The 14,922-nt window shown below is 33.4% G+C and overlaps 1 protein-coding gene across 3 annotated transcripts in view; it reads right to left on the bottom strand.

Moving 5' to 3' along the window:
* Window positions 1–14,922, bottom strand: part of LOC116340098 (bombyxin B-1 homolog) — a 37,327-nt gene that overhangs the window by 12,054 nt on the left and 10,351 nt on the right. Inside the window, exon 1 of one of the 3 annotated variants that reach the window (XM_031766323.1) lies at window positions 981–1,643. The exons of the other annotated variants lie outside the window; for them this stretch is intronic. The gene's annotated coding sequence lies outside the window, so the exon portion shown is untranslated. Of the gene's footprint in view, window positions 1–980; window positions 1,644–14,922 lie in introns of those variants that run through there. 3 annotated transcript variants of the gene reach the window in all.

The following is a 14,922-nucleotide window of genomic DNA, read 5'->3' as shown; positions in this document are numbered from 1 at the left end:
GCAATATCGATGTAGTATCGAAAATTGTTTGCTGTTGTTATTGTTGTATTGCAGCCGGCGATGGTACTCAAACTCGATTCGTTGACGATACTGAGATTGGCAATGTTGATTCGGCTTTTTTGTTCACAGTTCCGTGTATTTATCCAAACTATTTTTGAGAATGGTTCAAAAAAAGAGGCCATAATAAAAATGCCGTATGAGTATTGGATGGAGTATATTTTTATTGTAGTTATTGTGTGATTTTTTTTTCGTCTTGCTTTTTATTCAGTGCATATTGTGGCTTTTTGGTATCAATCAAAGTGTACGCATATTTTGGGCAAACTAGATGAAATCCATCGACTCGAGAATATCGAACTTCGAGCAATTGTCAGCGCATTCAAAATTTAACCGAAATTTAAAAAAAAAAAACGTTAACATAAAATATATGCAGAGAAAACTGTCATCACATCTTTTTTTCTCTTCTATTCACTCAATTCGATGCAACATCGAGTCGGCGAATTTCAATCAAGCCTCTTGTTTGCAACTGTTGTACACTTGTTTCACATCGAAACCGATCACAATCGATCGGTATTGCATTCGGAAATGTTTTTGAACTTTAAACATTTTGCCTGAATGTTTGTTTTTGTTTTTATCTTCTTTCTATTTTCGTTTTGTTTATACGTTATGTTATGTTATAACGTATCTATGAATTTTTCTTCAACATTCTTTGTTTTATTCTGTTTTGTTGTGTTCGATTTTGGATTTTATTTGAAATTATCTCTCTCTTACTATGTAAAGGAAAGAGAAGTTATAATGATTGGAAATTGAAGAGATTCTTCTCTTTCTACGATAAACACAAATGCACAACAAAAAAGAAAAAAAATAAGATAAAAACAAAAAGTTGTTTGCCCGAGGCCAGACAAAAAGCAAAAAAAAAAAACCAAAATATTTATATAAAAAACTACAAAACAAATAATATATTATATATTTATCACACTCACAGTAAATGATCATTTAATGATTATATTTGATTTGCTTTACTCTCGAATATACGAATGTAAAAGAAAATTCGGGAACGAACTAGAAATCACACTATAAAACTAACTGAACGGAAAATAAATCACCCAAAAATTCTTATAATGTAACATATGCCGACATTTGAACACCAAAACACTGAACAACGCGCTGAAGACAAACAAACAATACGTTGAATTAAAAAAACAACAGTAGCGCCGAAGCTATATCGTTATATTTCGCAGTGCATTCCGTTGCAATATTTTTTTTTGTTTTTCCGTTTCTGAACATATGATTGAAAACGGGATTACATATGAAGATTGTCTGTCGACTTTTTTGTCTTGCGGCCAGGGTATTCAAACGAATTGTTTAATTGTCCGGCGTTATCGTTGAACATCAAAAAAAAATAATTTCTCTTAAATTAAAACTGATTTCGGTTTTTATGCAACGAAAAAAAAAAAATAATAATAATTTCGATTCTGTGATAGCAACAAAAAGTTTTTGTATCGTATTTGGCGTGCTTCAAAAATCCCTCCGAAAAAAAAGTATTGAACAAATTAAAAAACAGAAGAACTAATGTTAATAATTAAAAATTAAAAAAGTGTGTAAAACATGAGCAGTCCGTATGAGTTGACTTCTCCAGTACAACTGTTAATAATAGTCTGAATGCCAGAATCATGTTTTTTCTTCTTCTTCCCTTCGTCGGGTTCGAAAGTTAAGAGACACACTACCACACATCAATTCGATTTTACGAAATACTTTTCCCACGAAATACCTAAAAAGTGTTTCGTTAAACATCTAAAAAGTGTTTCATTTATTATAATGTGTGAGTGCGTATTGCTGTTACATGTTCAAATATACTCACACACTGACACGCACATATGTGCATATATGCCACCAAGAAAAATAAAAGAGACAGAGAGGGAGAGAGAGAAAGAGAAAATGAAAGAGAGCAACCACAGAGAAATCCACATCGATGGCCGTTTTCATACGGGCAAAATAACAAATGTACAATATTTTTGTATTTCTGTAATAAATGCGCCTTCGGTCGGTCTTTCTCGCAACATATGACAGACAGAGACTGCACGATTTGGATGATTGTGTGCGTATAAGAGAACCACATACAATAACTCGACACACACCACTCAAAAAGCACCAAGATAGCGACAACAACAACAACAACAACACCAACGACGACAAACACACAATCGAGCAAAAAATGAACTCATACACATTTCATACTTAGTGTATTAAATTTGTGTGTTGTATTTTCTCTTCTATTTTCTTTCTCTGTCTTTCTGTAATGATTCTCAGCCTGCCTTTTGTACAACAGCTCTCGCGCAGATGATCGAAATTGCATGGTTGAATAGAAAAACCGATGGGCGATACAATAATAATAACAATTAGAAAATATATCATTTTTTTCATTGTTCAAAAAGGGCTCGATTTGCACAAATACGGGCGCTCTCACCATATTTTGTGCATTTTTTTATGAATATTCTCATTTGTTAATTTTTCTTTCTCTCTGTGTGTCTTTTCATTTTAAATATGCACTAAATACGATGCAATTCAGTTTGGATTAGCATCTTACATGCGAAGAGATTTCAACCAGCACATCAGACAATGAATGCATTTTCGTATGTCGCGTTTTTTTTTAAATTCTCACTAGAACAGCTGATTGAATGTATGAGCTTCAAATCCTTTTCATCCGGCTTCATTCATGCCAAGCCAAATGTGTTAGTGGAACTGATAACACTTTTGCTTTGCTTTTTTTATTCGCTTATAGTTTGGTTCAACTCAATAATTTCGTCCGAAAAAAAGAACGACTAAATCGCACCCAATTGTTTGGCCGCAATGAGAATTGAGTCAGACGCGGGCAAAAATGAAATGAAAAATAATATAGAAAAAGATCGCCGTTGGGAGACAGACAGAGATAAGAGAAGAAAGAGAGAAAATGACCGAGAGAGTGACTGAGTTCATTCCGATGTGATTTAAAGAATCAGTTAGATATCAAGTATCATATGTTATCAGCAGAACAGAAAGGCAAGTTCTTTCAAAGCATAAAATCACAATCAACACTGTTGTCGTAACAGATGTGTGTGATTTCGTGGGCACATGCAAATCGGTATCGCTCATCGTTTGAATTTTTTTTGTTTTATTGAAAGAAAAAAAAGGAGTGTTGAGAAACATGTTTTGATTTTAATAGCGTTGTTTAAGATATTTTTGCGTTGTTGGCAGTTGTTGGTTTTTTTTTTTGTTTGCTAACAATTTTTATTGGTGATCTGAACTTTGATGAAAGCTAAACTAATCGCACTTATTTGACCTTAAATTAAATTTGTCGAGATAAAGATTCTCCATCAAATTAGCTGAAATATAAGTGCAAATCATTATGATATAACTATAGTTTCAAAAAGAGTCATAATATCGATTGAGGATCGTTTTGTGAGCGTGAGTGTGTGTGTTGAAGTTTTTTTTTTTGGTTCTAGCATTCACACAACAATTTCAAGTTCTTCACTATACTTGAACCATTCGCAAATCGGATAAGCGCGTGTGCGAGTTGTGCTTTTCTAATCGCGCGAATTTTAATTCAATTTGTGTTCGCCATTCTCTTTAATTTTCTATTTATGTCCTCTAATGTGTTATATTAGTATATAAATGTAGTCGGATCAGAGTATGAGGTTAATTGTGACCGTATGTAAGAGTGGAGATGGAGGCCGGAGAAAGAGAGAGAGAAAGAGAGGCAAAGAGAGTGTATAATGTGTAGGATGTTGTCGATAGTATTTGTGTATGGTGTTCCCTTTCTGGTGTTCCTTGTATTTTATGCATATAAGAAATGGAATAAATTGGGCGAAACAAAGTGGTCATTGAGTGTATACAATATATGCATATGTGTGAATCGTATGTCATAAGAAGCCTAAAGAATATGGGTATGGTGTATTGGCGACGATACATATGGCACGTAATATTACTCACTAGTGATAGTGATAGCCGTTCGTGTAGTCAACGGCACGCAAAAACAACAACAACACAAATAGCAACAAAATCTCATGTCTGTGAGCAAACATTTACACAACTTACAATTTTGTTGCTAGTCGAATGGACTAATATTTATAATGGAAACCAAAATAGTGTGCACGCACAATTTATGTCATTCACATTGCAGAAGAGTATTTAAAAATCCGGACATTTTATTTCTTTGTAATTCGTTCGTCTATTTTTTACTGCTTCGTATCGGGTTCCTTCAATATGTATCGGCTTGGCAGTTTGAACCCCGAAGGGAAGTAACGAAACATTGCAAATTTAATCAAATAGAACACAGTTATTCGCTCACGCATTTCTGATAAAATAATTTACCAAAGAAAAAAATACCAACTTTTCATCTCATTGACGATTACGCCAACGATTTTTACCGACCAAATTATTGCATTAAAAATTTCCATTCTTTGAATTTATTTATAGAATGCATTGTGTGATTTATCATGCTGATGCGTTTAATCAAAAACTAAATGGGAAACGAAGAATGAACGAAAAAGCGACAACATTTTAACAGGCGGTGTGGCATTAAATTTTCACATTGCACGAGTTTTACAACTAATGCAGAAGACGATGCATAATGAAGATATTGCAATAAAACGCCCGCTTTCGCACAAATGGATTTTATTAATATGGCATTTTCAGAATTGATTTGTATTTGAGTAGGATGGTACACCGTCTTAAAATAGTCCTGATAAAAATAATATTATAAAAATAGAGACACAGTGTTTGTTCTCTTTTTGGAATATCTTGCGGCTCACATATTCAATTTGTGTACATTTCAAGTGTGTGCGTTTTTTTATTCGCTCGCTCTCTCTTTGTTGACTGAGCCCCAACAGATATCGCTTTTAAATATCTTATCGCAAAAATCAGCTGATAAATCACCCAACACAGCAAAAAGATGTTCTTATGTTTCGTTTTATTCGCTTTCTTTCCTTCTCTCTCTCTCTATCTCTTCTTTCTTTTTTCTGTTGTCATTTGGAATAGTTTGCATTCCACGCTGGCTCTTCATGATCATGTTCATTTTTAGAAAATTTCAATTAAGTTGTGCTGTTGGCACGCATCACTTCACATTTCACTTTCAAACAATTTGTTTTGATGAACAACATTTTCGCCTAGTTTGACGCCACAAATCAACATTTACATTAAGCACGGATAACTATTTGGACGCGTTTGACGTAAAAGGTTTCATTAAATGAAAAAAATTCAATCTTGAAGACCAATCTTAAAAATGATTTATAGGAATTTGACTGTGGATTCCGAAAATGTAATCTTTTAAATAAATTTTACAAATTGATTTGATAAATAGATGAAAGTCACACGCATTTAGCACACGTATATGAAACTAAAATACAATCAACAGTTAACCGCTGAAATTTCCAATATACATTCCATCTAAAACAAAAACAAAAAAAATGAAGATGGTATTGTGTCATGTTCACACATACACATGCAGGAGTACCATCAGTAGCAACGGCAACTCGACACCATATGATTAATGCATGTTAAGTGTATACACTCGAAATGATACTTTCTCGGTGTGCATCATGCATCAGCTGTATACTCAATAATCAAGACAAAGTGCAAGTCGATGTGAGCGTTCCGATGCTATTTTTTCCCCTTTGTTTTCATACATTATTTATAATAGATTTCCATTATGAACATATGGTTCCGTCGGTCGTGACAAAGACACACTCAATTGATAGACAGAGACATAAAGAATATTTTTCGATGTCATGCAATGAACCTTTGTTTATTTATCTTCGGTCTCGTTCGCCATTTGAGGGTGAAACAATAAAATCAAGTGGATGAGAGGAAGAGAGAAAGATGAAGAAAGCGATAGACACACCGAGAAGTGTATGGGAGAGGTAGAAAAATGACAAAAGTAACAGAGCAGAGTGTTTCTTGTACGATGTCATATCTGAATATGGATAATATTGTATGTGACAAGTATTAGGTCTTAAAGACATTAAAATTATAAGAATTAATTCATGTTCCCAACTTAAATATTAACTCATTACTTCGCTTTGATGAAAATCATTGAAAATTCTTACAATCGTCAAGTACCAAAATCTTCGTTTACTCTCCCTCATCTTCCAACCTTCATACACCAGTTCGTTCTTAAATTTTCGAACCAATAAATCTAACTAGAAATTTACATGAAACATCTCAAATAATTACTTTTCATTTTCATGTGTATACAATGTTTATGATGTTGATGCGCCTAATTCACCTTACAGATTCGTTTCGTCAAGATAAAAGAAAACAAAGATGATTTAAATAATGCTGCTCTTGATTTATATTGAAAACACCTGGTCGCAATATTTCACTTGGTAACATTTCATTGATGAATCGAAAATACGTGGCGGATGGAATGAGAGTATGCGGTGAGCAAAACCGTTTGGTTAAATTAGTTCAGTTGTGTCAAGTAAATGTGCGAGCAAAAATCGAGAGCGTGCGCGCATTGCATTCACGAGACAATAATTATAAAAGAATATTTAATTCAAGGGAAATAATACATACTACATTATCGAAGAGAAACGAAACAAAGTAGCATATTAATTCACGCATAAATTACAGTCACAAAGTCAGCCGATGACAATCTCTTGAAGTTCTTTTTTTCTGCCATTTTAATTATTAATTAGGTCACGAAAAGAAAAACGGTGCCAATAAATCATAATTTATACATATATACACACACACACACAGTAAACAAATAAACAAACAGACACCATTATCTGTCTGTTGACGCTTGGTGTCGGACTCTTGTTTTATTAACATATATTTATGTGCACATAATTTTATATTATTTTATTTTATTCTCTTTTTTAGCATTTGCATTTGCATATGTGCACGTTGGTCGCATACATTTTGGGTAAATCATTTCAATTGTAAATACATTTCATTTGATATGCGATCGCGTGTGAGTACAGCGTATCATATTTACATTGACGACATGTTCTCATTGCATGCACTCATTTGATTTGTGCTCTCAAGCCGCAGCTTGCCCCGTTTGTGCCTTCGATGAATATATGATTGAATGTCGACAAAAACCGAAAACCAAAAAAAAAAAAAAACTAGAATACAAGACAGAACAGAAACAAATGTACTACTGTGTATATAAAAAAGGCGACATTAAAATTAGAATGCATCAATTAACTCATTTGATTCGTTGATTGTCATTGTGCACAACAGGCGACTGAATGGTGTAGTAGACGAAAAATATACAACAAAAAGTTTCCAGCTAAGAACAGGACAACCTTCTTCCATTATATTTCAATAGTAAACTGAGCAGATATAATCTTGTTTAAACACGAAACTGAAATATTAAAAAATATTCTCACTAAAAATTTGTTACTGCTTGATGTATCATCAAACTTTGCAATCGTTTTCGGTTTGTTTGTTTGTACCACAGATAGCTCAAACACGGTATCAGCTAATAACTTGAAACCTATATTTATTCCAGATTCCAATCTACTGATAACAAGTTTTTCTTTTTGGAAAATTCGTCCAGGAAAATTATTTTCCTTGAAAATTGAGTTTTCCCCAAGAATTTGTATGGGAACTTCAAAACAATTTGATTTGTACATTGTAACGCGAGCTCAAGCTCTTCGATTTTGATAAAATCGCTCTAGATGTCCTTTCCAAAAAAAATACATAGCCAGGATACTCTATCGACCTTATGAATAGTAGAATTTCTATGTATTTTCATGAATTTTTTAGACGGATCCAGTTCAAATCATACCATTTCAATTAAATTTTTTAGTTTGTCTGTGGAACATCGATACATCAAGCATTATTTCCAAGTACATTCGCAGTGTATTTCTATTCATTCATTAGTAGATAAATGATGCATTAATCAAATTCACCTGTATAAATAAAAGAGTGCGAAATAAGCTTTTGCTAATGATGTGATAATGTCAAAATGAATGGTTGGAATGGTTTTAGTTTTTGACCGAAATTCTGCGGTCTTTGTAGAATGGTTGGACAGCAGCTCATCAATTTAAACCCGAACTTTTTTTTCGGTTACTTTCTTATGCATCTGTTCATGGCAGACATCATTTCTGTTCATCAAAGTCGACGGAGACATAGAGAAAAAAACGCGAAGAAAATAACTACAGTAGATATAGTTTGGTCGGTACAATTATCTAAAATGCATTTATCACAATTATGGTGTTTTTGTTTTGGTTTCGATCACATTGAAAACCAATCGATAATTCTTAAATATGATGTAAAATTGTTCGTTTGTTGTTCTGTCCAACTTTTTTGTTTCAATTACTGAAGACAGAAAGTGAAAGAGAGACAGAAAAAACGACCAGAGTGTCATAATATCTTTTTTTCTTGATGCCCCTCAAGAATAATTCTTTCGATTTGCATCGATTTGGACATTTGTCCATAAGAAAAACATTGCATTGCTGTGTGTATGTTTTTCAAATACATGGGCCTTACGTATCAGAAAGTAAGTGAAATTTAAAATTGTTTGTTATACGTTTAAATCGATGATAGTATTCAATAATTGAATTGGTGCTTCAGTTTATGTGATTTCTTAAGTACAATTATCATTTTTCTAACGATAAATGATGATAATAAGGAGAGAAAAAACGATATGAAGCAAACACCGAAGAAAAAACCAAAAAACAAGAGAGCATTTTGGTTGAATCATTTGTTCGAAGTGCTTGTCACTTCCGATATTTTTTTTGTCATGTGTCATTTGGCATTTCCTTCCTTTTGTCCAATGTGTTTGTGTGTATATTTTTGTTTGTTTATGTTTTCGAATCTAAAAATAGCCAATCCCATCAATTTGGTTATCGTTGGAATTTTCCTCAGCGATTTGTTTGATGTACATTATATTCTATTGCGTTTTGATATTATATTGTTTCTACTTGTTCGCCTTAATTCGAAGTTTTTGTTTTCTTTTCTCGGTTTTTCTTTTGATAGCCGGCTAAAAACAAGTACCTCTTATTGCTATCACATTGCATGTTTATGTTCCTCATTTCGTTTCAATTCCATTTTATTTTCTTTGTTTTCATTGTTGTGTCTCTTAATTCAATTTGTTTACTTCTCACTATTTTCATCAATCGCAAGCATTCTGTCCAAACCAACGAAAAAAGTCTGAGCCGCATTCAGATTCATCATCGCTGTGTTCTAAATATGTGAGATTGTCGCCTATTATTCCACCTCGTCCCCATCACATCACAATGCAACAAAAAATGGCATGAACTTTGCAAAATTAACAAACACACACAAAAAAACATACTTTGCATCGTGAAAAAAAAAATTAATAATGCATTTCACTCTCTCGCAAGAAACAACAACAACAAAGAATGCGTGTGTGTGCGAACGCCTTTATCCGTCATCCATTTTTAATGGTTCAATGTTTGCAAAACAATTTCATAATGGGAAAATGGTATTTTTAGTAATTGCTTGAACTTATTATAAAAAAAGAACACACAGAAAATGCAATAAACAGCAACAAAATAAAAGGAAGAAGGAATATAAATTTTTATAACTGGAAATACGATAACAACGGGGTAAATACTCTCACTTACTAGCGATTCAATCGTGAAGTGCCTGTCAATTTGTTTGGCGCTATTCTATCCGAAAACGAATGAACAGAGAAAAAAAACACGATCGCATCAAATATCGCGTAAATAATCATCAAATATTTTTTCTCGTTACATTCAAAAGTTCGGTGAATCGTTGAGCTATTATTTTATTATTATTATTATAATTAAGCGATAAAAAGGTTTTCGCCATGTGACAAAAGAGGAAAGGATATTTCTGAAGCCGGTGATCGCAAGCAGCTGCCATCAGTTTGTTTAATGTCATTGGTGCATATGCGATCAGAGAAAGTGTTGTTTTATATGAGAGTAGTAGCTCATTGCATGTTGAATTCGCTGGTGTTATTGACATCGTTTTTGTTTATTTTTATAAGGACAGCTACGTGCCATACACCATTCGAGACTGGCTACACAATGATTGCTCTATCATCTTGTCGTACATTCTCTTTTACACTTGTCCCCCCTCTCTTTTTTCTACAATTTGCTTTAAGATTATGTCATATCTGTATTTGCAGACCAGTTAGAAGGTTCATTGTCTCTTTTGTCTGATGACATTTTTATCGACAATCTTCATCTTCCAAATTGACACAACGCCATTTTTTTCATCTATTGTGATCATTTACAAAACATACCACGCCAAAATGAATGACAGAAAAAGAGATCATTGACTGTAACCGTTAACGCCAGGGGTGTGAAGTAAAAATAAAACTGCGTTTCGGTGCTGTTCAACTGAACTGATTAAACCGATTCAAAATGTTTCGTTGTGCAATCGAGCAGAAGATACGCATTGATTTGAGTTTTGAGTCAAAATATTCAATAAAAAAAAACGTTCGTTTTGCATGGTGATGGACGATATGTTTAATAGTCATTGTGTCAAACTTCAAATACGACATCGATTTCGAATGTTTATTTATAGCAATTTTGATATTATTTATGGAATATTTTAACAATTAACACTTACAATGCTTTGATTGGCAGTATGAAATTGATAAGTGACTTTGCGATCATTTTTTTTTCTCTGAACTTTTTCCTTGTCTCGTTTCATTTAAAATCCCGTTTTTTATTGTAACATTTTTTTATGTGTGTGTGTGTGTGTGTGTGTGTGTGTGTGTGTGTATGCATGCATTCCTTTAATTAAATTTGAATCAACACTTTATTCTGTGGATCGCATTCAATCAATATCATTTGATGTAGTTTTGCCAGCGGTTTAAATAAACGAATAAATATCATGCCACATACTATAATAAAAGTGGAGGTTTATTGGCCTTGAAGCAACTTTTCATTAGCAACAAACAACATGTGATAAGTAATGATACATTGTGCATAAATTGTGGCGTACATTGACGCAACAATTCATTATACGATTTTTTTCCCTCATTTGAATTGATTATCGTATGAGCGAGCGCATTCATTTTGGCATGGTATTGAAAGGAGAGAGAAAGAGAGAAAATTATCATTCGAAATTCGATTTTTGTGAAAACAAAAATGGCTCAATTGTTTCGCAAACCTTTTACATCAAATTGATGTCACAACGACAAACTTATGCAGCCATGAATTGATCTCTATCTCAATAACGATTACTATATTTGCAATGATAATAAAAATTCCGATAAGATTTTCTATTGGACAAGATTTCAATATGATCAATCAAACAAAATCAAACGTTTCAAACTGAACATGTTGTCATAAGTTGTATGCTATTACTCGAGTGCAGAGCTGCACAAATTGATTCAGATGTGTATGTATGTGTTTCTATCTCTCTCTCTGTCTCTCTCGAGGTTGTTGTGAAAGGCCGTGCCATGGCTCAACATGCACCAATCTGATTGCTCTATAATGCAATAAATATGATAAATGATGAACTCAAAACAATAATGCATCTCTATATAGAAAGAGTGCATTATGTGCATTACTTGCCTCACAGGGTGATTACGATAGCTTCAAGTTTATGCTTGATTTCATCAAATATTATTTAAGGTTCAATTGATCTCTATTCGTTAAGGAAATTCGATAAATATCATACAAAAATGGAAGGATTTTTTTTGTTAGAACAATCGGTTCTTCGTTTAAATTGTTGGGCAGAAATGTGCATGACCGTTTACACAATATTAAATATTAATTTCGATCTTTTCATCAAAATTTGTGGTTTAATCATTGAGGTACCCAGTGTGCAAATAATGATAAAAACAATTGACATTGTCGATTATAGCTATAGTCGAATAATGCTTTCTTCTCCCTGTGATGCGGTGCCATTTGAACGCACAAGTGAGCTAAAAGTGAAATAAAAAATATGCTCATAACGAAGTCGCCGAAGAGAATAAAAGGGATTCAATTTGTTTACGTTTGAATTGAAGTGATTTTTTTCATTTTGGTTGTTTGTTCGTTCGCTCACTCACTTACTTGCTTCCCCCTTATTTCCCATCTCTTTCGATCTTTGTCATTCTGTATTCGTCATTTTAGTATAAACACAGAGTCACATGCAATATATATATATATATATATCGTGACAAAGTACAAGTGCGCTTTTGATCGGTTTTGAGACGGTTTTATTGTGACCCGCTTGAGTGTTTTCACTGTTTGATTTGGTTGTAGACGATGGTCGCTTTTTTGTTTCTTACAATTCTTTTCTTTTTTGTGAAAGACACAAATGGACGCGCTATAGCGATTTTAAATGCAATGCCACTAGATAGAGCCCAATGAAGAAAGATTCGATTATAATAGCCGGCAGCGTTCAACTCATCGAAAAGTGGATGAATAAAACTGTCGTACGACAGCCAGAGCAGGGAAACAAAATATATTCGAGTCAAAATTGAACGTAAAATAAGATAAGCACAGAAAACAATCAGAACACTGAACAGTTCAAGAGCTTCAAAAGATTGCAGAGAAAAAAATTCGGTCAATTTGCAGAACCTGCGCAATATCGTTTTTTTTTCCTTGTCTCCGATGATGGTCATTTGTCATTCTTATTTGTCTGATGCACGTTAATGGTGCTCATTAAAAAATAAAATGTACATTGAACTTTTTGGTGGGATTTCTTGTGAAATTTTATCTATGCAATTGTTCAATTGAAAGCATCGCAGACAAATCTGGTGTTCACAATGCAAAAACAAAAGTTGCAAATAGAGAGACATAAATCGGCAACGGACATAAATGGAGACAACAGTATGGTGGTAAAAAAATGCCAGTTGCGTCAGAGTAGTGTATTTTGAATCGAGTGAATGTTTAATAGTTAGAAATCGAAGCAGATAAATACAATCAAATGTTTGACCATCTTTTTTTTTTGTTTAATAATAGCATTGTAAAAATTTATCTAGCATGATAATTTTGAACGCCGTTTAACTGGCTGGCATGTATGGTTTTACTATATTTTGTGTATGTCACTGTTGGTCTTGGGGACAAACACCCGTGCAAATAAACGTTAGCTCATTTTTTGTACTGTTTTGATAATACGATTCAATTTAAAATAACTTTTGATTGAAAGAATTTTTTTTAGCTATATTTGTCCCTCCTCTAGCTGTTAGGGACGCTAATTGAATATAAAATGTAATGACAAATGTCTGAAACCAATTTTACTTATTTAAAAGAACAACATTTATCAATCGATAAAAAAATCCATTTTGGCGATTCACAGTAGTACATACAATCCAATGTTACATTTGCTTGAAATATTAAATTATTTGTTCAGATGTTGTCGGTACTTGAAACAAAATGGAAAATAGATTTTGCAGAGCTCATGAGCTATGAGTGTAAATCATGTTCCATTTAATCAATGTAATCTAAACGGATTAATATTGCAATGAAAAGAATAGCGAGAACCTCTATTCATTGGCTCATATAAAATGGTTTGAACCTCACACTCATTGAAATAACGAATGAACCATTACTAATGCCCGAAATGACTCCCTGTATTTTTCAATTGTGTGATTTATTTCACCATTTTTGACTCGTCGCATAACATAAACCGCAACTGATATTGTTTGTCGCAGTCATACTGTAATTTGGTGCTAATTAAACACTGGGACCTCTTGCAATGGTGCCCACTGAGACACACAAACAAGATGAATGCAATTAAAACCGCATTTAATGACGGAAGAGTGAAAGAGATAGATGAGAAAACAGCGAGAGAAGAAGTGCTGAATCCGGTCATTTCGATTGGATATGTTTATCGAATGATACCAAGTATCAGGTTTATTACCACCATCCAGACAATAACAATATCAGCGCAATTTTGTTGATCGCATACAAAACTTATGGAAATCTCAAACAAACAACGAATCGGTGAACCAAATGAGAGAAAAAAAATATGGTGTGCTCACATTGAAAGCGACCCATTCCGAATAAAGTCCATAAAATTGCAGTGGAGATTTCCATAAAGAAAGACAGGGACGTAGATAAAGAAAGAGAGAGAGAGTATTGAAAATGCGAAGCAAATCCGAACGAATGTGAAATAAGGCACAAAATATCCCAGTGAAAAATAGTGGCCGTGTAATCAGACAAAGCGAAGAGTTGAATAACAAACAAGCTTTAAGTATTATACAATCCTCAATTCTACAAACACACACACACATATATGTATGTATGTAGAGCCAATTACATTTACAAAAACACATCGATGCAATTCTGTTCACTCGGCAGCTTGGTGATCGAACTTTTAAATGGGATAACTGTCAAATTGTTTACAATTTTCAACTTTGACTGACAATCTGGACAGCAATGGGGGATTGATAAGAGCAAGCATGCAATCCAATTGCACTCTAGAATTGTTTATGTGTGTATAGGAGATGGAATAACCGCAGCATTTTGAATCAGCAAACAAATCAAGCCAAAGTGCATATTTTTCGAATGCATGGCAATCACAAATCGTGTCTATTTTCATCTTTAAAGTAATTCAACGCCATGTGTACACAAACCGATGTAAATAAGAACAAGAGCTTGATATGCTTTCACATCGATTTGTATGCGCTTTTTTTTCTCGACAAAAATTGCGTTGAAACTATTATGCTAGTTTGGACAAATGCTTTGGTAATTCAAATACATCCAATCATTGTAACGTTGAACATTTCCATGAGATTTTCAAATGAGATGCAACCAACACAATTCACATTCTATACATTTCTTAGTCTCTCACAATATCCGATGGAGTTTGGTTAATTCCTTCCGAAAACAAAAAGAAAACACGACCGTTCATTTACTAAATCAATTCACCAAAAAGCCAACCAAAACAACTGATCGACAAAATGATACCATTTTCGATAGATTAGCTTCATTCTAAATCGGCTTTGAACCTCCTTTTCCGCTGATTACAAATTTAACCTTTTAACACGTACACACACACAAA

Source organism: Contarinia nasturtii, unplaced genomic scaffold (genome assembly GCF_009176525.2).
Source record: "Contarinia nasturtii isolate CC-2019 unplaced genomic scaffold, AAFC_CNas_1.1 Cnas_scaffold_630, whole genome shotgun sequence".
NCBI classification, from domain to species: Eukaryota; Metazoa; Arthropoda; class Insecta; order Diptera; family Cecidomyiidae; genus Contarinia; species Contarinia nasturtii.
This window is presented reverse-complemented; position numbering and strand designations above follow the sequence as displayed.